Source organism: Pristis pectinata, chromosome 12 (assembly GCF_009764475.1).
Source record: "Pristis pectinata isolate sPriPec2 chromosome 12, sPriPec2.1.pri, whole genome shotgun sequence".
NCBI lineage: Eukaryota > Metazoa > Chordata > Chondrichthyes > Rhinopristiformes > Pristidae > Pristis > Pristis pectinata.
The window spans coordinates 38383307-38408975 of NC_067416.1; the positions used below are offsets into that span (position 1 = coordinate 38383307).

Consider the following 25669-nt stretch of genomic DNA (forward strand, 5'->3'; position numbering starts at 1 on the left):
TTTGCTTAACAAGATTTCCGTTGATCGCTGTAGATCTATTTCTATTTCTAAGCAATTTGCAGCAAAACTACTCCCAAAAAATTCACTTAAGAAATGGACAGCCAATCAGAAAATACTGCACTCTGACAGCTTCCCTACACTTAAATTAACAATAAATGTACTTGATATTTTCTGACAGTTTTCTCTCCATCAAATTTCTCCTTTCTATTTTTTGAAGAAGGGTGTTATCAGACACCACTCCACAAAAGATGAGACAATAACACTTTGCTGTGCTTTTGCTTTCCTTTACATTTAAAAATTTCTGGATGTAGCTTTAATAGACAATTTGGGAATTCAGGATTTGATGATTGAACCTGTAGTTTTGACAAAATTTGAGGAAAGCGAACCATTCAAGTTTCAGTTTCCCACAAGGTAAATCTACTCCTTTCTCACTACAGCTTTGAAAGAAACAATTTACACTTATAAAGATACAGAGGATGTACCGAATCATTTTGCTGCCAATGTGGTCACTCCTGTAATGCAAGAAAATCGGCATCCATTTTCCACACAGCAAGTTTCCCACAAGCAACAACATGATGATAATTGCCTCAGTCATGTCAGCTGAGCAAAACTGGGGAGAACTTTGCTCTTCTTGAAATAGCTTCAGATGACGGAGAGAACTGATAGGATTTCTTTTTAACAACTCATCTGACAGTACAGTACCGATGTGTCAGCCCACATTACACGATCAGTGTGTCGAATGAGGCTTGAACCCACACACTTTCTGACTCAGGAATGAGAGACAAAGCAGACATCTGAGCACACCACTAGTAAGTGTGCATGTACATGTATTACGTAGCACTTAACCGACAGTGTCTTTTGACAGATCAAATCAATCGTGTTCTAGTTGAATGGAATCAGACTCACGGTGCTAAATTGCTTTCTTTTTTTCCTATATTCCTGTATTTCAAAGAACTTAGAGCAAAAAACAAACTGCTGGAAGAACTCAGCAAGTCAGGCAGCATCTGTGGAGGGAAATGGGCAGTCAGTGTATCGGACCAAGGCCCTTCATCCAGATCTGAAATGTAAACTGTCCGTTTCCCTCCACAGATGCTGCCTGACCCGTTGAGTTCCTCCAGCAGTTTGCTTCCTGCTCCAAATCCCAGCAACTGCAGTCTCTTGTGCCTCCATTTCTAAAATATAGTTAACCATAAAGAAAGTTACAAAATTTGAAGTGCTCCTTCCAACATGAGCTTGCAGTTGGTGCTCTTGCAGTGATGTGTTTGATGAGATTACATAACTGAGAACTCTAGCACTGAGGTTACTGCAGGATTTTGTCTCCTGTCATTTTAAACTTGCTCCTGCCCCTAATTTTTCCAATAATACTCTCCTGTTGTGGGATGCACAGGAGGTTGTGCTGATAGCTGCATAAAATCATTAAGAAAAATTAACTGAGAAGGCAAAACTGTGGCAAATTCAGTTAAATGTGGAGAAGCTTGGGATCATCCATTCTACATCTAAGGGAAGTGACATTCTTTTCTAAGTGGTGAGTGAGCAGGATGCTGCGGATCAGACAAAGTTTTCAGGAACAAGTTTCGTGGATGTTTGTTGGCTCAGTGTCTCAAGGGAGATGGAACCAAGGTGAATAAATGTATTTGAGGTCCAGATCAGCCATGATCTCAATGGGCCACACATGTCTCAAGGGGCAGGAGCAGTCTCCTCGTGTTCACATGTTCCTAAGAACGCTGCCGAGTCCCAACTCCCGACATAGACTGCACTGTTCTAACTGTGTAGATATGTAATTGCTGGGTCTTTACATCTCCATGCCTTTATCTTTTGGGTTGTACAGTGGTGCCACTAGTTGAGCTGCTGTCTCACAGCTGCAGTGACCTGGGTTCAATCCTGACCTCCGGTGTTGCCTGTGTGGAGTTTTCACGTTCTGTGATTGACCGGGCTTCCTCCACGTGTTCAGATTTCATCCCACGTACCAACGACATGTGGGTTGCAAGACTAATTGACCACCACAAATTGCCCCGAGTGTGCAGGTGAGTGACAGAATCTGGGAGGGGGGCAGTTGATAAGAATGTGGGGAGAACAAAATGAGATTAATGTAGATTAGTGCAAGTGATTGCTTGATGGTCAGCATAGACCTGGTGAACCAAGAATCAGTTCCTGGACTGCACAAGTATAACACGTGTCCCATAGGAATGGTTCAAGGTCATTTATCTCTCTCTCCATTACCTAATCTGATTTTGTTAGTTATTCAATGAGAGTTCCCCAGGTTGTAGCCTGTGGTCCACAGAAGTAACATGGAACACCAGAAAGTGCTGAAGCCAATGGGGCTTTAGTTCCACTCCTTCATGGCTCAATATGATGCATTCATGCATCTGCGGCCAGATCATAAGACTGCCAGAACACTAGACTAGACTTTGGCTCCAGGCCACTTCTTGCTGTCAGGGATATTGAATCGTTGCTGCATTAAGTGTATTTGGATAGGGAACAGATTCCATGCGATAGTGGAGATGGGGCAGAATTTCCTTGTACTGTCACTTGCTTTTAGATATTAACCAGGAAACTCCTTGGCCCTTAAACAACTAGTGCTGAGATTGCAGCAGAGTGCACCAATGGTTGCATATCCATCCACAGCTCCTCATAAACAGCCCAAGTTTGTTTGAAAGGAAAAGTTGGCTCCAGTTCCAAACTCCAAAAACAAAATCTACACGTGATCAGATTCTTGATCTTTAATCATCAACATCCAATCCACAAGGACAGGATTTGACAGAACTACTGATATAATTTCCAACCCATCAAGAGCTGGCTCTGCTGACAGATGGCTAGCAATCAGTTTATCCTGGAGTCTCCAAGAACTGAAGATTAATCACCTGGACATTGCTGTGAACGAACCAGGAGAAACATCAAGGGACAAGATTTTCTTTCTGTACTTTTCACTGGCTTTAAAATGAGATGAAGTGGGGTGGTTGGGGATAAGAGTTCATGTGATGAAATGTCTAGGAATGCATCCAACCAGACTGGCAGCCCTGAACTCAGTGGGAATTGCTGTAAATCAATGCACCCACTTCAGACACAGCTGTGGGCAGCAGAGGCTTGAAGTATGGCACAGACACCAGGTCCTAGACATACATTTGGATTCCTTTTAACAGCAGTAACTCTTGTTGTCCTTTGCAAGTGAGAAATTAGGATGTCATCCTGCAGATAGGAAGGAGACAAAGACAGTTGGAGTTTTCAAGTACAATAGATTTTTGCCAGGTTCGAGTATTGGGGAAGAGGCTTCTGGTCAAACAAATGGGTAAAAGACTACCATTAGAAACTTAATATCTAACATTTTGGTGTTGACCTGTTAGCTAGTAAAATCTGTTCTGCCATTCTGTCAGATCATGGCTAGTCCGTATCTCAAGTTAATTTCTCTACCTAAGCCTCTTCCCCAATACTTGAACCTGGCAAAGATCTATTGTACTTGAAAGCTCCAATTGTCCCCTGCATTGAGAGTGTCTTAAAGGTGGAATGAGTGAATGAGGCAAAGCAGTTTCTAAAAGGATGAAAAACACGATGATGCTGGAGGAACTCAGCAGGCCAGGCAGCATCCGTGGAGAAAAGCAGGTGGTCAACGTTTCAGGTCAGGACCCTTCTTCAGGACCCTCCTTCCTGAAGAAGGGTCCTGACCTGAAACGTTGACCACCTGCTTTATTCCACGGATGCTGCCTGGCCTGCTGAGTTCCACCAGCATCATTGTGCTTTTCATCTAAATTCCAGCATCTGCAGTCCTTTGTTTCTCCAGTTTTTAAAAAGGAGTTTCAAAAGAATTGGGACCAGAAATGGCTGATACTATATAAAAAAAGCACCAAAAACATTATCTTTCTTTTTCTGCATTTTAAATAAACTTTGTCTATGGTGTCAGACAAACATGTTTATGGGCATGGGTTTAGAGCCACATATAATGACCAAGAGATTCTGCTGATGACCAATCACCCAAGTTGGTAAATCAGCTCCTGATTCACCCAGTTTCTTCAATGAGTGGGTTCCCAGTGCAACTTGCCCTGGGGATAAAATGGCTGGGAATTTTGCAGTGAGACCCAGCACAGCAAAGGACCTTTCCAAGCATCATGTAGTGGAGGCTGAATAGCATAACCACAGAATTGCTTTGCCAAGCCCTGTCCAGAGATTTAACTGGATTATTAAAACTGGCGAAAAAGACTGAATGCTTTGGCGTGTCTATGACAAATACAAAAAAAAATCAAAACTAAAAATTATAAACGATTAAATCAACATTATTAAATAAATTACCTTATACTTATCCTTCTACCCCATGCCATTTCAACTCATTCATATGAATGGAGTTGCTTTCTTGCACAAGGTCTGACCTGGCACAGGTTCAGAGTGCCGTTTTCCCAGCATAAATGCTAGAAAGCTGACGGAGGTTTGGCTCCCCTCCAACACGGGAGTACTAAAAACAAATCTCCATGAATCCTTAGAATGGAAGTTCTTATTTTATACAATTAACTCCACAGAAGGGAGACATTCAGCACATCAGGTCCATCCCAGTGTCCTGGGGAGCAATCCCATTAGTCCATTTTCCCTACTTATTTCCCTGTACGTTTTTCTCTCTCACACGTATCAACTCCCTTTTGATCCCTTTTGCCATTAACCTTCACGAGGGCTAATTTACAGTTACCAATTAACCTACCAGCACTTCTTCGGGATGAGAGGGGAAAACAGAGCATCTGGAGGAAACCCAAGGAATAAATGTGCGATCACTGTGCACTGGAGGTCAGGATTAAACCTGGGTCCCTGGAGCTACGAAGTAGCAGCATTAACTGCTGTGCCACTGGGCTACTCGCATGCAAACCTTTACCCTGATTATGTAGATAAATGCTGGCAGTTCTGTACGGAATTGCCAATATTTCTTCTGAAAATTCAGACCAATGCTCCAGACGAGGATTCAAGGTCTTCAATAATATCATATTGAAATATTACAATGACATAATTTGAAAATGAAAAAGTTGAGCAGAGGAGAGAAAATATGCAGTGGAGCCACAGGCAAAGGTAGAAGACGGAGCTTCAACTTCAGCTTCTGAGTAGACTTTGGTACCTGATAAATGAGGCTCCTTAGTTAACCCACCATGTTCTCCTAGTTTCCTGTTGGATAATGTATTTTTTTTACACTCATTTATAATGCTATCAGTTTAATTTTAAGGGTATATATTGCCATGGATAGCTGCAGAACTTTTAAACCAAATAATTAAGAATAATCTGAATTGTTTTGATTACCCTTTTCCAACTGGTACTTACAGAGATGTGGACACATCAGATTGCTCATTTGCCGAGACATTAATTACTTAAACTGGTTATTGGAGTGTGGCAGTTATTTTAAGGTGTGACGTACATCCAGAGTTTTAATTACATAGTTAGCTAGAGAGATAACAGATATACTGCATCTTTTTGTGCTGGTTTCCAGCAGAAAGGAGCAATAAACTAAAATCTTCATTCATTTAAAAATAATTCAGTCAATTAGCCTGGGAAGATAAAAAAAACACAAGATGAAATGAAGCAGGTCAAGGAAGGCAATAATGGAATCCATCAGCCTTAATTGGTTTGGACTGAGAGTGGCTACATCAGCAAGAAGCTAAAGGGTTTAAAACTCTTTCAAGAATATAAATGCATTTTTTGGTGATCAATCAGAATGCAAGGAAATGTCATAGCAGTAATCGGGTTATAGCATGAGCACTGCATCAACAAGCTGCACATCTTGCAATTCATTAGTTCAATTCGTTAATAATCCTCAAGCTATAGAAAAAAAAACGCAGGCTTCACAGAAAAAAGTGTTTCACAAAACTTTATCTTTTGGTCCAGAGAGGGGTGTAGTGCTTATGTCATTGTTGTCATGGAAACATTACATACACTTCAATAAATGTCCTGTCACAAAACAATTTGCAATGACTGCAGCTGGGATGGCAATAGAGTACGATGCACTTGGTTTCAGTAATCTTAGACACAGAGAGAATCATCACCAAATTTTTCTCTTGCCAGGAACCCAAACCAACTCCTAACCCAGCCTAACACAGATATTGTTTGTCCTATCTGTACCTCTCACTCAAACTTCTCTGCAACTTAAAACTAATTTGCTTTTCTCTCTTTTCCAGAACTGATGGAGGATCTTTGATCTGAAACTTTAACCCCATTTCTCTCTCCATATTGTTGCTGACCCATTGAGTGTTTCAGATTTCTAGCATCTGCAAGTTTTTTTAATCTTCATTTACATGTGAACAGTTTTAACCTAAGGCTTTGCTAACATCGTGACCAGTCTCCTTTCCGAAATTGCAATATTCAATGTCAGGAACAAAGAACTGATCAGCTCAGTAACACCCAGCAGTTGTTTACTTTGCAAAGTAACTCAGAAAATATCCTCTTCAGCAGATCTGTTGCAGCAACACAAACTTGACAGATCCTGTACTATTTTTGGGTGACAAACTCACTTAACATTAGGAATAATTAAGGTAACCTTTGGCATTATTAATTCAACAGAAATCAAATCGTGGCAAGTAATGATGACAATGTCAGTGATCACTTATGGTCTGATCTTGTTTTGGAAGATTACAAAATGATGGTGGTGATACACAAGCACAAAATCAACCTGATGACTAACCACTTTGCCTCAGAGACCTTTCATGTGCTAAAAGATCAATCAAATCACATTCAACTACTGAATTATTGAGCACCTAGACATTTGGCCTTTTTGAACTGCAGGCCATTTACATTAAAACAACCCACAAAACAGACTGAAGAACAAGGTGACATTGAAGCAAAAGACACAGTAATTTGATAAAGTGGTTCAAATTGCAGACAAAATCCATCTGGAATGTTATTGCTCTTCTCCCTAGTAGTTTGTACAATGATCAAGTGCACAATCCTAACCGAAAACTAAATTCACCAATACAGCACTCCCACTTTACTTTGAAGCTAATTTCTCATGCCAACTTTCCAACCCAATTCCTTTAACTCAATGATCAGAAATGTGATCTGCCCAGGTTAGTACTCATGAGGAATGAAGGACTTTTAATGAACAAGACTTAATGCTAGTGAGTGAACCCCTTCACAACAATATTCAGCAACAGGTACATTTTCTTTGTTAATGAGAATAACGTTGTAACTTTGTTATTTTGACTGAGATGGGCACTCAAATTTCTCTTTTAGGTCATGGCACTAGCATACATCAACACTGCCTCCAGTGTTTTCACCAGAGATACACTTACCATCTTCATCAAGCTATATATTTCCAATAATTTGTATTGTAATTGCATCACCAGTTACTTTTTTTCCTGTAACTTTTTGATCCCACACCTTGGTCAATCAAGTGCAGACTACGTTTCACACAGCAGCAGAGAATGTTGTTGATTAGAGTTCCAATGCACTTACCTACAGAGAAGAAAAAAGGACAGGGTTTCAATGATCTAATCAGGAACCAAAATAATCACTTCATGCAATCAACAAATTAGAATTGGCTGAAAGAGATTTGCACAGAACAAACAACACATTTCAGGTCTTTGGATTTATAATTGGGCTGTTTCAGTGGATGTGGTTAAATAAAATGTCTAAGGGCTTTGAGAATGAACTGATGGTTCAAAATAATCTTTTAAAATAAATATTATTAGACCATATTGCTATTTGACGAGTTAATAGGTAAAACACTTGAAGATAGTTGAGAAGTAAACCTCAAACAAGACTCCAGTCCAAATGGCTTCTGAGTGAAAGCCCCAGTAGATTATTGGCTAATGAGATATAAACAGCAGTGGGATAATGTCATGATCACCTAGGTAACAGATGTCACCTCTCAGAAGCTCCCTCCAAATCTCCTCATAAATAGAAGGCAGCAAAAAGTTATTTAATTATTTGGCTATTTCACATTCCATTTGGTTTGTATCACGGTGACTACAGAACAGCAATAAACAGGGTTTAACAATTATTTGCTGCCACAAAATATTAAGTATTTTGATGAGACCACAAACAATTAATGAATTATAACCTTCTGTATTAACATTTTGCAGAGATAATTTTAGTACAAATGATATAACTGAAGGTCAGGGTTATATCATACAAAGGGACAATGGTGAATAATGTCATTATGCTACAGTTAACTTACATTTCTGTCCTCATAAAATGCAGTCTCTGTATCTTCATTCATAGTCAACAGAGTCAAACCCTGTATGCAGGGCAAGTTAGACTGACATGGCTTTTTGTGATCTACCAAATCCCTCCTGTGAGGTCAGCACTCTTTAACTAAAGCTGTTGAAAAGTACTTCTTTTCATGACTGAAATAATGTTGAATGCATGCAATTAATTTGCTTAGCTGCAAATTTTAAAAACTAAAACTCACCATAAAAAATATTATGCAAGGGATAATATTTGAGAGTTGGAGTTGCAGAATCAGCATTAGAGTCATAGAGCATAGGGACAGTCTCCTCAACCCATGGTGCCTATGCCGATCATCGTGTCTCCCCACTTGCCTGCATTAATTCCATACCTCTCTAGCCCTTGCTCGTTTAAGTGCCTGTCCAGATCAGATGCCTCTTAAATGTTGTTCCTGCCTCCACCACCTTCTCTGGCAGCTCACTGCAGACACCAACTACTCTTAGTGTGAAAAATTTACACCTCAGATCCCCTTTAAACATCCTTCCTCTCACCTTAAACCTATGCCATCTAATTTTAGACACCCCTACACTGGGAAACAGACCCTATTGCTTTCCATAATCTTATATACCTCTATCATGTCAACTCTCAGTCTCCAGGCTTCAGGGGAAATAGATGCTGCCTATCCAATCTCTCCTTGTATCTCAAGCCTGCCAAATCAGACAACTAGATCAGTTCGGTTTTTGGTCGGTGGACTGAAAGTACAACAAATCAGGATGACACTTGAAACCTCATCTCTGAATCAGAAGTCTCTGGCCTCAACCACAGTGCAACACAAATCAAAACTGGCATCAGTGAAGAACCAAAGGACTGCTTCTTTGGATCAGATGTGAAACAGAGCCCCTACGTGTGCTCTCTGGACTAAAAAAAATCCACTGGCACTATTTGAAAAAAAAGTTATTCCCAATATCCTGGCTAAGCCCTCAAACAACATTGTTAAAACAGAAGACCACCAGTCCTGATAAAGGTTCTTCAACCTAAAACATTAACTCTTTCCACAGATATTTCTTGACCTGCTGAATGCTTCCAGCATTTTCTGTTTTTACTTTTATTTCAGATTTCCAGCATCTGCTTTTTTTTTGATATTCACAAGAGCATTGATTACAGCAATTAAAATAAACAAAAACTACACATCCCTCCACAAATGCTACCTGACCTGCTGAGAACTTCCAGTACTTTCTGGTTTTGCTATTAGTAACATATTATCTAATTATTATCGCATTGCTGTTTGAGGGGCACAAATGGCTGCCACATTGCCTACATTACAATGGTGATTCCACGGCAGTGATACTTAACTGGCTTTAAAATACTTTGGAAGATCCTGAGGCCTAGGAAGATCCATATACTATATGCAAGTCATTTCTTTCTCCGGCCATCATAATTATTGGTGAAGGTTGGAGATGGAAAGGAGTCAAAGCAGGAGGTTTTTTTCCTCTTTCATAAAATTCATTCACCAGGATCTGCATTTTGTAGGTGAGGATGGGCATTTAATGGTTTTCCCTAATTGCTTTCAAGATAACAGTGAGTTGCCTTTGTGAAACTGCAGTTCTTCTGGTGAAGGTATTCCCTAATATGGTGTTGGGTGGGAATTCCAGGATTCTGATATGTGCCTGCTGTTCCTGTTTTCCCCTCAAGCGTGTGATGCTGCAAGTTTGAGAGATGCTGCTGAAGGTTGGAGAATTCGATGTCAAGTTCTGCAGGCTGCAAATGTGCTCAGATTAAAAAAACATGTTGTTTCTCAAGCTTACTTTGGATCTCATTTTAACACTGGAGGACACAAGACAGAGAGGTCAGGGTGGGAGAGTGCCTTTGGTTTCTCCAATTATAGAGTGGGGCTGTATTGTGAACACTGACTGCAGTACCCTAGATTGGAAGAAGTGCAAAGTTTCCCAGACACCGGAGTAGTCCTAGTGGACTGCCTGGTAGCAAAAATGCAATATCATCATTCAAGAAATGAGGGGAAAAAAAGGAAAATATGACTAGTTAGCCTGATATCAGGTGTCAGAAGAATGTTGGAGTACTTTATTTAGGATAGGGTGACAATGCATTAACGGTTAGGCAGAGTTAATGAAAAGAAAGGTGTTTGACAAATCTAGTTTTTTTTAGGAAAGAACTTGGAAAAATGAGTCATGGGGTTGGAGGTGATATGCTGGTGTGGGTTTACTGGTAAATCTTTGTAGCATTAGCTCCTAGGCTAGATGTGAAGATCAAATCTATCTCTAGAATTTCAGACGTTGACTCACCAAACCCTGTACCATGGTGGCAAGATTTCCTTACTCTTGTGACAATCCCTTACAATAATGGCTATCCGTCATTTGCCTTTCCAGTTGCTTACTGTACCCACTTACTAAGTTTATGATGTACAAGGACACTGAGATCTCCATGCACCAATGTTTAATATTTGTCCCCATTTTAAAAAGATTCTCTTTACCTATCCAAATAACCTTACAGCTGTTCACCTTACTCTCCATTTGCCATTTTCTCACACACTCACCTAACATATCATTACATAACCTACGCAAAGCCTAGAGGTTTAATCCTCACAAGTTTTTCATGTCTTTAGCAATATCTTTAAGAGCTACATTGAACAAACATCATAATAATTACCTTGTCTCAATCCACAGCATTTCTGGAGAACGTTCAGTTAACTACACCAATGAATATTGCAGCATGTCCAGAAAATGTTACTGCACTTAAATAAGGCAACAACTCAATTAACATGTCATGTTTTATAATGAAACGTGGAGAGCAATGTAATTAAAATGCAGTCCCTTTGGGATACTTGGATCAAGGTCAACAAAACTTATTTAAGTACATGTTGGAGCTTGGCATATCAGATTGTCCTTTTGCATAAATAGTCCACAGCTTCCTTCAAGCTCCAAAACCATAAGAGGAAACAGGAAAAGTGGTGGTGTGAAAATTAATAGAAAAGAAGGTTGATTATCACGAGAAGAAACATGTTGACTCTCCTAGTTAGGATGTTTACAGAGCTGAGTTATCCATTAAAAATCACTGGCTAACCACAGTTACCTGGTTTTAGTCACATCCACAATGTTCAATTGCACATACCATGCTTATGAGTATTGAAGCCCCGTACCCAACAACAATGCCTTTTTTCCTGATACTTTTGTATTAATCAGAAATGTAGTTAGCACAAATGTACTGAATAATGTTTTGGACCACAAGTAAATGATGTGTGATGGTTGGCAGGAGGATGGATGGCATTACACAAAGAATCGCCGCTCCTGTTGTAACTCCCACTCTGACCTGGACTCCTAAAATATGAGACCTCATCAATAGCAGGGAATTATTTCCCTCTACAGAACAAAAAGGCGGCTGCAAACATTAGTCACCCTCCACACCTGCATGTCAGACTGCATCTATGGAAAAAGAAACTGAGTTCCTGACTCAGGTCGAAAACCCTTCATCAGAACTGAAATTATCTCTGAAACATTAATGTTAATATTAATGGAAACATTAATTCTGTTTCTATTTCCACAGATGCTGTCTGACATGGTGAGTGTTTCCAGCATTTTGTTTTTATTTCAGATTTCCATCATCTGTGATTTTTTTAACCATTTCCAAATAGTCCATTGTTTATACTCAACAGTGGGAAACTTAGTGCACAAACTGCCTCAAAAATCAGCCGCCTATGATTCTGCAATTTGGATAGTCAGTTTGCTCGTCATCCACTACAATACCTTTACTACCTTTGTTCCCTGTAGATTTTCCACATGAGATTGGAACCCTGTTCACCAAAAACACCATGAGTGAAGAAATGCCAGTGACAATGAGAGTCAGGGAGTAAGCTGTCAGCACAAGCTAGTGGAGAGTAAGGAGGTCAGCATCACCTGGGAAAATGAGCTGAGTATTGACATGAACGAAAGGGAAGAAGAAAAATCAGTATTGAGACATATATCCAACGAGGAAGAGGTTTTGTTTTACAAGAGAGTGTAGCGACTCACCTTCCGAGCAAGCGAACTGGCTCGGCGGTCGGGTCGCGCATCGTCGGAGCAGCGAGGCCCAAGATGGCGCTGGGCCTTCGTCTTCCCCGAGCGACAGGGAGAACCCGTGTGCGGGAAAAGTTTGATGATGTAGTGCATACGTCATTTCCGTTTTCGGTGGGCGGGAACCGTTCCTCTTAAAAGGCCCGCGCAAGGCGGGAAGATAAATCAGTTTTGTTCTGCAGCTCATCGACTAGTGTCTTACTTTCGCATCACGGTAGCAGCCGCTACAAGAGCACCTTTCACCTGCTTAATGTAACTCCTACTGCAGACTAAATGCCCAAGAAGATGTAACATTGTTGAGAACCAGGCACACCAAATCACTCTGCTGTCCAAAATAATCACAAGTTTCAAGTAATGGAAGTGCCTCAAGAAAGCAGGGGGTGAAAAAGGTACACCAGCAAAACTGGGAGAATGAGATGATTGTCAACACCATACAAGGAAAGTGAAAAAAATGTTAAGTACTGCCCAGGAAAAGATCGGGCAATGTCATTGGGGAGAATGAAGTCAACACAAACTAAAAAGTGAGAGGTTTATCAGTATCAATCCAGGTTAAGGAGAGAGTCAAATTAACCAAGAAAAGAAACGAGGGTGTGCACTCAGACCAGGAGAAGTGAGAAGAGACAATGAGTGAGGGGCGTTCTGACATGAATCAGAGAGAGGAGGGGGGAGAGTCGAGTGGGGGGAGACATAGAAAGAAAATATTGGCGTTAAACAGCCTGTATGGCGATCTTCCTTAATGCAGAGCTGTATCATCTCCTCATGGGTCAAGTTGAAAATACAAGTCGAAAAAAAATTTGCACTTATTTCCTCACCAACCCCCAACCAAAAGAAATTCCAAGAGAGTGAATTTTATTCCATATCTCAAATTTTTGGTAGTGATCTGTGACTTCTGAAAGGGCGAATTTCTGTTACTCAAATGGTTGTAACTCGGGGTGGGGGGGGGGGGGTTCACTGTAATGCCAAAACTAACCATGGCAAATGAACAAGTGCCACGATGCATCAGCATGGATGTATATTGACCCTCCAGGGAGAGTACAAGGAGAGGGAACATGTACCAGAGAGTACAAGGTGTGCCCAAAATCAGTGAGTGAGAATGGTGGCAGCATGAATCAATGGGAGAGAAAAGAATATCATGCTGAAGTAGAGTGAAGAATAAACCAGCATGAACTTGGCATATAAGTGGCTTGGATTCGGGAGAGTGAGCACTGGATCAATTAGTTGTCTCCTCTTCAATAAATGTCAGTGTTGGATCAATTTAAGTATAATGGAGAGATACTCCTTTACCAGCTGTTAACTGACAATATATCAAATAAACAATTCATTTGAGACAGACTGCTTCAGGAATAATACTAGTTGGAAATTTGGTTTCAGAATGTGAATGACTTGTGTAAATAATGTTGGTTTAAACCATGCCAGATTTTCATGTCTATTCAGTCTTGGATTATACAGTACCACTGAAATGAGCATTTTACAATTAGGTGTCATTAAATAAATTAGCTTCATCTGGGGAAGTATGCACTTAATTTTTTTCCAACTCTCCTCAGCTCCCTGAAAGACTAAGATTGATCCCAATCCAATATGTTGCTGTGTTATGTTCCAAATGCAAGCTTTAAAAGCATGGTATCTGATTTTCAGACTTAAAAACATCACCAAGATCCCACACTTGCTGCAGTGTGAGACCAAAAAAATTCTTCCTCACTTGAGCTGAATGATTATCATCTGCCACTGTCACCAAAAATCCTGTCAGAATTCAACACCCGACTGAACAGAGAAAGAAATCTGTCTACCAGAAGAATTGTGCACACTTGATAAGCACTGATAGAGCTCTTACTGGCTCATGGATTCTGCTACTACAATTACATCACATTATCTGAACAGGCTGTTGATACCTTCCCTTTCCTGCAAATATTCACAAACCATTCCATGGAGCATTTTTTGTACATTGTATATGGACAAACCTCATCATTCAACATCATAGAACAGAAGAGAACATTCTCCAAACATGCAAGTAATTATCTCATTGCTGTTTTGTGGGACCTATCTATATGCAAGTATTACAATGTGACTAATGTATGGGCTATAAAATGATCTAGGACATTCCAAAGTGGTCCATGCATCATACAGAACACTCAATAGAAAGTAAATTCAAGTTTAACAACGAGTACTGATTGGAAGAGCATGGACTCGGCAAAATGAACTAAGTCGTCAGAATAGCTGCAGAAGTGGGTCAGGCAAGAGGTGAAGTACCATCTACTCCAGTAGAACCACTACCTCTTAGCACCAGAGACCTGGGTTCAATCCTAACCTCAGGTGCTGTCTGTGTGGAGTCTGCACATTTTCCCTGTGACTGCATGGGTTTCCTCCCACATCCCAAAGACATTGGTAATTGGTTTATTATTGTCACATGTACTGAGACATGGTGAAAAGCTTGTTTGCTTGCCATCCAGACAGATCATTCTATACACAAGTATATCAACGTAATACAAAAGGAAAAAAACAGAATGCAGAATGTAGTGCTACAGTTACAGAGAAAGTGCAGTGCAAGGACCATGACAAGGTAGATTGAGAGATCAAAAGTTCACGTTAAGCATGTCGGAGGTCCATACAAGTGTCTGATAACAGTGGGATAGAAGCTGTCCTTGAGCCTGGTGGTACGTGTTCTCAGCTTTTGTATCTTCTGCCCAGTGGGAGGGGGAAGAGATAATGACAGGGGTTAATTATTCCTAGTGTGGCGGTGAGTGTTCAAATCTGGGGATCAGGGCAGGAGGGAGTTGTTAAAAATGTGGGATTAATGTAAGATTAGTGTAAATTGGTGGTTGATCATCAGTGCAGACTTGTATAATTCTACATAATGGCTCCACATAAAAAATACCTCAAATCCTTCTGTTAGCTGAATGAGAAGGCACAGAAGGAGGAACAGTCAGGAACCTCACTAGTTTAAAAAAAAAGGCTAGAAGTCTGTGCATTTTGCAACAATGGGATCATAAGAGAGTTTTAAAAAAATATGGGACTGTAAAGAAAACACATGAAACCAGGAGAGCAGAAGAGGAAAGATATGGATGAACTGAGAGGAAACAGGAAGCCTTATCCTGAGAGAAAATACGAATTCTAAAGACTGGTTCAAGTCAGTTAGAACCAGTGCAATACATACAAATGTCAAACATGAACTGTCAAGCCTCTAATTATTTAGAAGAGGGAAACGCATCTTGCCTCAACTGAACACAAGATGGCAACAAAGCACCAATGAGTGCCCCATTATGTTGTGACTATAAGGGAAATAATTATTCCAACATTCATGTAACACTATTTTCTTCCATTATCAACATTCCACTGAGATGTCCAGAGTGGGCTGATGAAGAAGGATCTGTAGACTACAGACCAGACCAGTAATATAGGATTGCCAACACTGATTGACACATTTCTGGAGGTTTAATTACATCTCCTTCAGAATTGCTATCAGGATAAGCAGCTTTTTCCTTTTTTTTAATTCAGCAACAAAATCATTGAAATATTTTTTCTTAAAAAGACAGCATTTGTGTTGATGATTTTTCTCCTTGGTTGCTCGTAGTAGTGCCCAGGAGTTCAATCTTTACTTCCTGAACACCTCCGACCTTCATGGCTGATCCAAAGCTCTCAATAAATATTCTGTTTGTTCAATTTCAAAAGACTGATAAATTCTCAAATCAGTCTCAATGAGCTAGCATTTATTCGTATCATTTTGTCTCCAGTCTGAGAGATTTTTACAAATGATCTTGCAACCTTCCCCAGAAAAAGTAGCATTTGGCCCATAATTTTTCCAAGCAGTATCAACTATAATTAGCTATTTCAAAGATGAAATAAGTAAGTTGGGCCATGAGTGACAACAAAGGATAAATGATAATGAATGAACAACCCATTTTACACCCCACCAGATTTGCTTGACTTTACTGGGGGACAAAGCGAACACATTGTAACTCATCAGCATTTATTTTTGCCAAATTCCACCACTAATAATTGGTAAAAATCACACAGTGAATACATGTCATAGAAGGGTGGGAAGGAGGGGAAAATTGTCTCAATTATTTTCATTATTGACTGGCTTTATTTTTTTTTAATTCCAGTGCAAAGATTTAGAATGTTTTCAATATGCATGGACTGTTCCCAATGAGTAATGGTCATCACCCACTCAACAAATGGCTCCCTTGCAAAAGTCAGTACAATATTTGTTTGTAATTTCTCCAATCCCATTCAACTATAAAAGTCTCTCTATTTCCAAGGTTCTCAGACCATTTGCATGTGTGTGAAATTTTCATACAACTGCATGATAGATGTTTTCTCTGTAACAGTATAGAGAAGGATGGTACACGTGCCACAGACTTCAAGAGCTCTCCATTCACAATAGGGGTACAATGTTAAGAATCAGATTTATTATCACTGACATATGTCATGAAATTTGTTGTTTGTGGCAGCAGTACAGTGCAAAGACATAAAAGCACTACAAATCACTAAACAGATAGATAGATAGATAGATAGATAGATAGATAGATAGATAGATAGATAGATAGATAGATAGATAGATAGATAGATAGATAGATAGATAGATAGATAGATAGATAGATAGATAGATAGATAGATAGAGCGGCAAAAATGGAATAACAAAGTAGTGTTCATGGACTTTTCAGAAATCTGACAGCAGAGGGGAAGAAGCTGTTCCTAAATCATTGATCGTGGGTCTTCAGGCTCCTGTACCTCCTCCCAGATGGTAGTAACGAGAAGAGGGCATATCCCGGATGGTGAGGGTCCTTAGCGATGGATGCTACCTTCATGAGGCAGTGCCTCTTGAAGATATCCTTGATGGTGGGGAGGGTTGTGCCCGTGATGGAGCTGGCTGAGTCTTCAACCCTCTGCAGCCTCTTGCAATCCTCTGCTTTGGAGCCTCCATACCAGGCGGTGATGCAACCAGTCAGAATGCTCTCTACCACACATCTATAGAAATTTGCAAGAGTCTTTGGTGACATATCAAATCTCCTCAAGCTCCTAACGAAGTAGAGCCACTGGCGTGTCTTCTCCGTGATTGCATCAATGTGTTGGACCCACGATAGATCTTCCGAGATGTTGATACCCAGGAACTTGAAGCTGCTCACCCTTTCCACCGCTGATCCCTCAATGAGAACTGGTGTGTGTTCTCCCAACTTCCCCTTCCTGAAGTCCACAAATCAATTCCTCAGTCTTGCTGACGTTGCGTGAGGTTGCCATTGCAACACCCACTCAACCAGCCTATCTACCTCACTCTTGTATGCCTCCTCGTCACCACCTGAGATTCTGCCAACAACAGTGGTGTCATCAGTGAATTTATAGATGGCGTTTGTGCTGTGCTTAGCCACACAGTCACGAGTGGAGAGAGAGTGGAGCAGTGGGCTAAGCACGCATCCTTGAAACGTGCCTGTGTTGATACAAAATGTCAGAATACTAAGAAATGGTGATACAGTTTCAAGAATTCTTTAGAAGCAATTAAAGTTAATTAGGAACAACTCCCAGGCAGGAAGAGTTAAAAACAACAAATTAGTTTGGGTGGAGAGTCTATTCTGGAATATTCTTCTGTTCATCCATGCTCAAAAATGAAACTGGTGTGGATGATCAAGGCCCACATTGTTTTGAAGCAAGGGCTGATGTGTGTTTCTAATAGACCCCCAAAATCCAAGTTTTCTTTACCTTGTTTCATCTCCCACACAAACTTGACTAAACTAGACTGGGTTGAAGTTTGAAAGTCTTGTATTAACATCCTTAATTCTTGTTTGTCTCAAAAACGCATTTTAGACCCATATTAATGCTGTTCATTCCGGGGCAATGAATTGCTATCACATAAAACTATTGCACAGCAAAACCGGCAGAACAGCCAGTTGGAATCAATACAAGCTTAAAAATATCAACATTCGATGCTGATGTTACCTGATACATTTTGCAAATAATTAAAAAATCTATCATCAATGAAGTAATTACAGAGTCAGAGTTGTGCAGTGCAGAAACAGGCTCTTCAGCCCAATTTATCCATGCCAACCATGTTGCCTACCTGAGTTAGTCCTATTTGCCTATGTTTCGTCCATATCCCTCTGAATCTTTCCTATCCCTGTACCTGTCCAAATATCTTTTAAATGTTGTAATTGTACCCGCATCTACCACCTCGTTCCAAATACCCACCACCCAATGCAAATATAACTTGCATTGATATAGTGGCCTTCATGAGCTCAGAATGTCCCTAAGTGCATTGTAACCAATACTTTGAAGTTGAGTCACTTGTAATACTGGGAAATGCTGAAGCCAATCTGTGGACAGCAGAATTCCCATAAGCAGCAATGAGATAATCTAAAATCAATGAATAGAGTTATCTAGTCATTATGGATAAAATATTGCCCATAATACTCAGGACAATTCTCCTGCTTTTGAAAACATTGCCATAGGATATTTAGGTTAACTGAAGAATCAAAAAGCCTCAACCAAAATATCAATAGTAAAGAATTCTTCAATACTGCAATGAAACACCAGCCTAGATTATGCCAAGATAACTTTGGAGTAGGAACTGTGCTTATAAGCAAGTTACGTTCTGATTCAATGGCACCATGGGTTTGAGGAATGATTGCCCTGCTCTGTTGTGATTCTTCCTCCAACTCTGAGGCGAGAGGGCAACCTAAGGCCATGATTTAAAACATTCTTTAACTTCTAATATGCAGAAGCATTAAGCAATCTATTCATTTTATTTTTTAACATTTCATGGTCTTTGTAAAACAAATTGAGAGCAGAACAGCCAGTACATTCTGCCCTGTGCTTTGTGCAGAACAAAACATTTCAGAATGAGTCATGCGTATCATGTTTAATGTAATACTGCTTAATCAAACATTATTCAGCACATTTGAAAATGCTTTTACTACTTGTCCATCGTCAGTGTGAAATGTTTTTGCTAAATTGCATTTAGGATATAACTTATATCTTTGTTGCGCAGTACTAGATTGAAAACATACAATATTTTGAAGAGAAATTAAAACTGACATGCCATTATCCATGAGGGAATGTATACAATAATTATTATTTCATTGAATACAATGTCTCTTATACTGATGACTTAAACCAAACAAATAATTCAGAAACTGAACAGCAAGACTCAAATTCCAATATTAAACAAATGCCCATTAATTACAAAATATAACTTCTGTTAATCAATGGATTCTTCTTTGAAATCAGAATTCATCTCCAACAAGGGAGTCTAACCAATCTCCTTGACATATAAGGGCATTAAACCAACATCCACAACCTGGGGGCACTTCTGACCGGAAATTTAACTGGACCAGTACATAAAAACCATGGCTATAAAAGGTCCATGGCTGGATATTCTGTGGCAAGTGACTCACCTCCTGACTCCCTAAAGCCTTTTTACCATCCACAACGTACAAGTCAGGAGTGTGATATAATTCTCTCCACTGCCTGGATTAGTGTAGCTCCAATAATGTTCAAGAATCTCAAAAGATGATGTTGCCATCACACCCATCACTTTAAACATTTAATCCCTTCACCACTGTGTGTACCAGCTGCAAGTTTCACTGCAACAGTGGTCAAGGTTTCATTACCAACACTTCCCAAACCCACAGGCTCTACAGCTAAGATACAGTAGTACACACATAACAGCATTATATCATTTCCTAATCCCTCTTGGTCACACACTATGTCGACTTGGAAATATAATAACGTTCATTGGTTTAAAATTTTGGATTTCTATTTCAAACACCTCTACATGAGTGTCTTCGCCACGCAGATTACAGCAGTTCAATAAACTGATTCTATCAACTTCGCGTAGGCAATTTAGATTTGCCGATAAATGATATCAGCAACTGCAGCCAAATCCTGTAAATGAGTGAAAAACAAATCTCAAATCTGTGACGAGGTGTCTGGGAGGAATCCAAGGATGAAACCAGAAACAAGCTGCAACAGGAATACTGCCCCACCTTGCTGCTTCTGCTCTTGCAGGCATAGCAAAATCTATTGGATCCCTACAGACAACTTTGAAGGATCACCATGAAACACAGTCGTATGATTGCCTTTCCCTGGGCTCAGAATCCTTCAAAAAAAAAACACACGCAAATGCTGTCAATTTGTAATAAGAACAGATAATGTTAGAAATACTCATCAGGCAGTAGCTGTGAAGAGAAAAAGTTAATATTCCAGAACAATGACCTTCCAGGTCTCTCCACAAATGCTGGAGACACAAGAGACTGGAGTCTGGAGCAACATGCAAAACGCTGGAGGAACTCAGCAGGTCAGGTAGCATCTACAGAGCAAAATGACAGTCGACGTTTCATGTCAGAACCCTCCATCTGGAAGGGAAGAAAGCAGGGAGAGAACCAGTGTAAAAAGGTGGAGCCTCACCTTCAGCCCTTTGTCATTTCCACCCATCACCTCCCAGCTCCTGACATTACTCCCACTTCATCGATAATTCCTTTCCTGCCACCGATGCTGCTCAACCTGCTGAGTTCTTAAAGCAGTTTGTTGCTCCAGATTCCAGCTTTTGCTGTCTCGTTTCTTTATTCCCACTTTCTCCACTTCCTCAGCGGCCTATCACCCCCTCACCTGGATCCACCTATCACTTGCCAGCTCTTGCTCCACCCCTTCCCCCCGCCTCTTATACTGGCCATCTCCCTTCTTTCTTTCGTCCAAATGAAGGGTCCCGACCTGAAACGGTGACTGTCCATTTCCCTCCATAGATGCTGCATGACCTGCTGAGTTCCTCCAACACTTTGTGTGTTGCTCCACAGACCTGATGAATGCTTACAGCATTCTTTATCATCTCAGGAAGCATCACCTTTGACCAAATTTTATATGTGTTCTTCCCAATCTAGTTACCATTGTGCTTGTTTCCACACTCCTCTGTTCCATTTGTATGCTAGTCACTTCTCAGCCCACTTACATCGCTATCTTTTGTTCTTCCCTCCCCCATCTCCTTTGCCTGACTGTATTTGTGTCGAAGTTGATCATATCCAAAATCTAACAGTTCTGACAAAAAAAATTATCAACCGAGAAAGACCAAGATGTTTCCTACTCCACCATTGCTGCCTATTCATTCACAATGTGAGGTTATCACTTGCAAAATCAGCAATGAATCCTGTTGCTTAATTACTTGAGTGGATGGTGGTGAGCTGTCTTCTTGAATTTCTACAATATTTATGGTTTAGTACTCCCAGCGGGCTATTGGGTCAGGAATTTCAGAACTTGCAGCTTCGGGTGATATGCAACTTGAATGGGGACATACAAGTGATGATACTCCCACGTAGCGAAGGCAGTAAATGTTTAGAGTGGGGTGGATAGGGTGCGATGCAGCAGGCTGCTTTCTCTTGAATGGTCTGGGGATTCACGTGTTTTCGGAGCTTCACTTTTTGAGGGAGCTGGAGAATATTCTACCACACTTTTGTACGTAGTGGAAAGGCTTTTGGGGGAGTCATTCCCCTCAAAATACCCGAACTCGAACCAGTTCTTGCACTGCATTTGTGTGATTGGTCCAGTCCATTTTTTGATCAAAAGTGACACCTGGAATGTCGATGCTGATGTATTCAGAGATGACAAAGCCAATGAATGCCAAGGAAGCGTGGCTTGATGCCTCATTGAAGATGGGCATTGCCAGGCACTCACTAGGTCATGATGATTTTGTAGACATTTTGCAGAATGAATCAACTGGCTGAAAAATAGCTTTGAAGGTGGGAACCCTGGGAGGAGTCAAGGTAGATAACTGACTTGGCACTTCAGGCTAAAGATTGCTGGCACTTACAAATGGGGTTCTCCCACTGTTCAGATTAAAACAAATTAACCTGAGAACTGTTCATAAGCTGAATTGTTCACAAGTCGGAACTGAATAAAAATAGTGCGTGGGGAGGGGATCACAGAAATGGCTACGACAGGAGAACAAGCAGGCACCAGCCGTTCTCACTGACTTGGTGAGTGAGCGAGTGAGTCTGCTCAGTGCTCCCGGCTCCTCTCAGCTGGACCCAGCTCCCAAATGCTGTGGAAATGCCCTGTCCCACCCAGCAGAAGATGCCCACAGCTCTGCAGCAACCAGCAAATCCATCCTCATCCATCCTACTGGTCTTTCAAACACTAACCAGGGGAGGACCTGTATTAGTGTTCTCCAGCAGGACATGCAACTGGATGTAGCAGGACTGCAGAGCTCCAATCTGACCTATTGTTATTAGTATTGATTTGTTCTGACTGTAGCTTGCTGATTCTCCGAATCAGGTTTATTATCACTGACGTAGGTCGTGAAATTTGTTGTTTTGTGGCAGCAGTACAGTACAAGACATAAAAATAATTATAAGTTACCAAAAAATAAATGAATAAAGTAGTGCAGAAGAGGACTAACGAGATAGAGTTCATGGACCATTCAGAAATCTGATGGCGGAGGGGAAGAAACTATTCCTGAAACGTTGAGTGTGGGTCTTCAGCATTTTGAAGCAGTTAAGCACATATGTAACCTCACCAAGTTTAAGTACGCCAAGCACTGATCTTACCAAGTGTCCACACTCCTCAATGAAACAGGTTTGGTTCCGAGGCTTGATGCTAATAGCATAATGAGGATTATGCTATCAGATTGTGGTGGAATACAATTCTGCACCAGTAGATGGCCTGCATGGAGGTGCATTTTTGAGCAGATCAGTTCTGAATCTATACATTTAGCCAAATAGGTATCCGCAATGTGAAGAAATAAGAGGTTTATTTGAACTGTGCAGTGCGATTCCCCAAATAGTCTCATTGACAGATGCAACAGGTGCATTTATCCCTCATATTTGTCCTATCATCACCTGTCTCTGACCCAGTCAAGTCAGACCTTGTCCAGCAGTGTCACTATCAAGCTGTTCTTGGTGAGGGAGAACAGAATTTCTTCACCCTGATTATATTCTGGTTCTTGTTATCCCATGTGCTTCACCTATGTGGTATACAAAATCATGGAGTATTAGGTTTTATTTTGGCAGAGGTAAGAAAACATAGTAATCAACAGGCTGCTTCCTTGCCCGTGTTTACCTAATGCCTTGTGAATTCATTGGAAACATATTCAATACTCACCGAATCACCCTCACTCAACAGTATTGATGGGTCTATTCTGCTAGTGGGGTAGTGAAAGAATCTGAGATTGCTCGAGTTATAATAGTGTAATTGGGGTAGCTCTCCCAATATCTTCTCATCCCAAGATCTGACTGGCGGGGTATATGTTTGATACATTAAGAATTATGTCAGGTCTATGCTGTGTGATCCATTTGGTTTTACTCTCATTTCTTGATGTATTTTCTCATACATTTTATCACAAAGGAGGAGGACAGTCAACCCATTGGGTCCATGCCAGCTTTTAGTTCATTGCCAGAAGTCTCTTCCCCTGGGACCTTTTCTCTCTGACATGCCCATCAACTCCTCCCAATTGTCCTACCACCCACCTGCACTAGAGGCAATTCACAGTGGTTAATTAACCTACCAGTATGTCTTGGGATGTTGGACAAAACTAAAACACCCAAGGGAAATTCCTACACAAGGAAAACATGCAAACTTCATACAGAGAGCACACCAAGGTCAACATTGAATCCAATTTGCTGGAGCTATGTGCCAGAGCAGCATGATCTGCTGCACCAATCTGCCACAGCACTGCAGTTTGCTATAGCTGAGTGGCTTGCTAGGCAACATCGAAGGGCAGTTAAGAGTCAACTATGCTGTTAATGGGTCTGGAATCATACACAAGCTACACCTGAAAAGGACAGGTGATTTCTAAGGGATGATAGCAAACCCAGTGTGTTTTAATGATAATCCAGTAGTTTCATGATAACCATTATAAATAATTTAAATTTAAGTGAACTTAAATTACCCATTAGTCTTGGAAGAATTTAAACTCATATCTCTAGAAGAGGCCTCTGGAATACTCAAAAGAGTATTTTTGAAATAATCATTATAGCAAATGATCAAAAACCATTCAGTTCCAGTCACAGCAGCTTTCTTCCTCTTTATTTTCACAGTAGATTATAATTAATTACCATTACTGGCAATCACCCATGTGTGAACAGCAAGTATACCAGTAATTTAATATGAGCACACCCCAAAAGATATTACACCAAACATAAAACCTAGCCCTATATTTTAAGATAATTACTAGAACCATAAGAAGAGGGTGTTTTTATTAGAAACATGGCAAATTGTTAAGACTAGAAAGCATTAGCAGAGTGGTTGAAGCAGATGTAATAACTTTCAAAAGCAAGGGTGTGTGGATAGACCTGGAGAGTAGGCAAATCGTCAGAGAACTGACACAACCATGATAGCCCAGTGGCTGAAGAGCCGACACAGACACGATGGTCTCAGTGGTCTCCCTCTGTGCTCTTTTGTTCTATGATTTAACTCCTAGGAGTGAAAAAAACTCACTGCTAAAATATATAGCAGCTGCATCCATGTGATTTTGTACACAAGCCCATGACCCAAAATAATATTTATCACATGGTCACTGAAAGGCTCTGGGATTATTTTCCCTAAGTAGATCATAATTTCTGTGCATTATATATAAAACTCATTTGCAATATGCATCATTAAGAGGTCAGATCAAAATGAAGAGGCACATGATGTAAATAAGTGCCAAATATAATTTAGTTCGAAGGTATACACAATAATTTAATGTTGAAAAAAGCAGGGTGGAAATGGAAGAATTACTAAGCTTTTCTCACTCTTTTCAGACAAATACTTAACACACACATTCTGAGTTTGAGTGGCTCACATTTACTCTAATGTTCTGTAGCAGCAGCTCACATCTCCAGCTGCTTCCCCAATTCACAGAAGTCAGGCACAAGTCCAGAGACTATTAACGGAAACCCAGGACCAAATCTCATCTTATGGTAGCAGTGCATCAGCTGCTGGCATAGAGTATTGCTCTCCATGATACTCAACACTGGGTTAAAGGTCAAACCTGGAGAGAGATTCATGTGAAATTCTAGGCTACAAATTATTCATCGCCACCCCTAAATGTGTTGCCTGCACATAAGGTAGCGAGCAGCTCCCTAATTCCACATCTCTCACCTGCATTCACCAACTTCTGCTTCCCAGCATTCCACAGGCACAAAAGCATAACTAAAAGATGCATTTTACTGTGCGTTTCGATGTACATGTGACTAATAAAGAAATTTTAAAAGCAAGTGTGGGATATAAAGCATCCAACACATGAAGCCTCGAGTTCCTACATGTATAAGAATCTAGCGATCTGAGTCATGCTGCTCAACTAATGGGTTTGCTCTGCCCTTTTGATGTTGAAAATTCACAGGACCATCGGTCTTCTCACAAAATGTTTCCTCATTTGTCAAGCTGGCTGACACCCAAACTTGGGACAGTGACCCTTTCCTAGACTACAACCTGAGAAAAATAAACTCTCAGCACTAACCTTTAAGAATCCCATACGATTAATGAGAACACCTCTTGTTTCTTCTAAATTCAAGTAAGTAAGGGCC

General features: G+C 40.5%; 1 protein-coding gene across 1 annotated transcript in view; it reads right to left on the reverse strand.

The window, feature by feature from the left end:
- The window catches only part of ank3b (ankyrin 3b), a 422959-nt gene that overhangs the window by 341816 nt on the left and 55474 nt on the right, over window positions 1–25669 (reverse strand). The window lies entirely within an intron of this gene.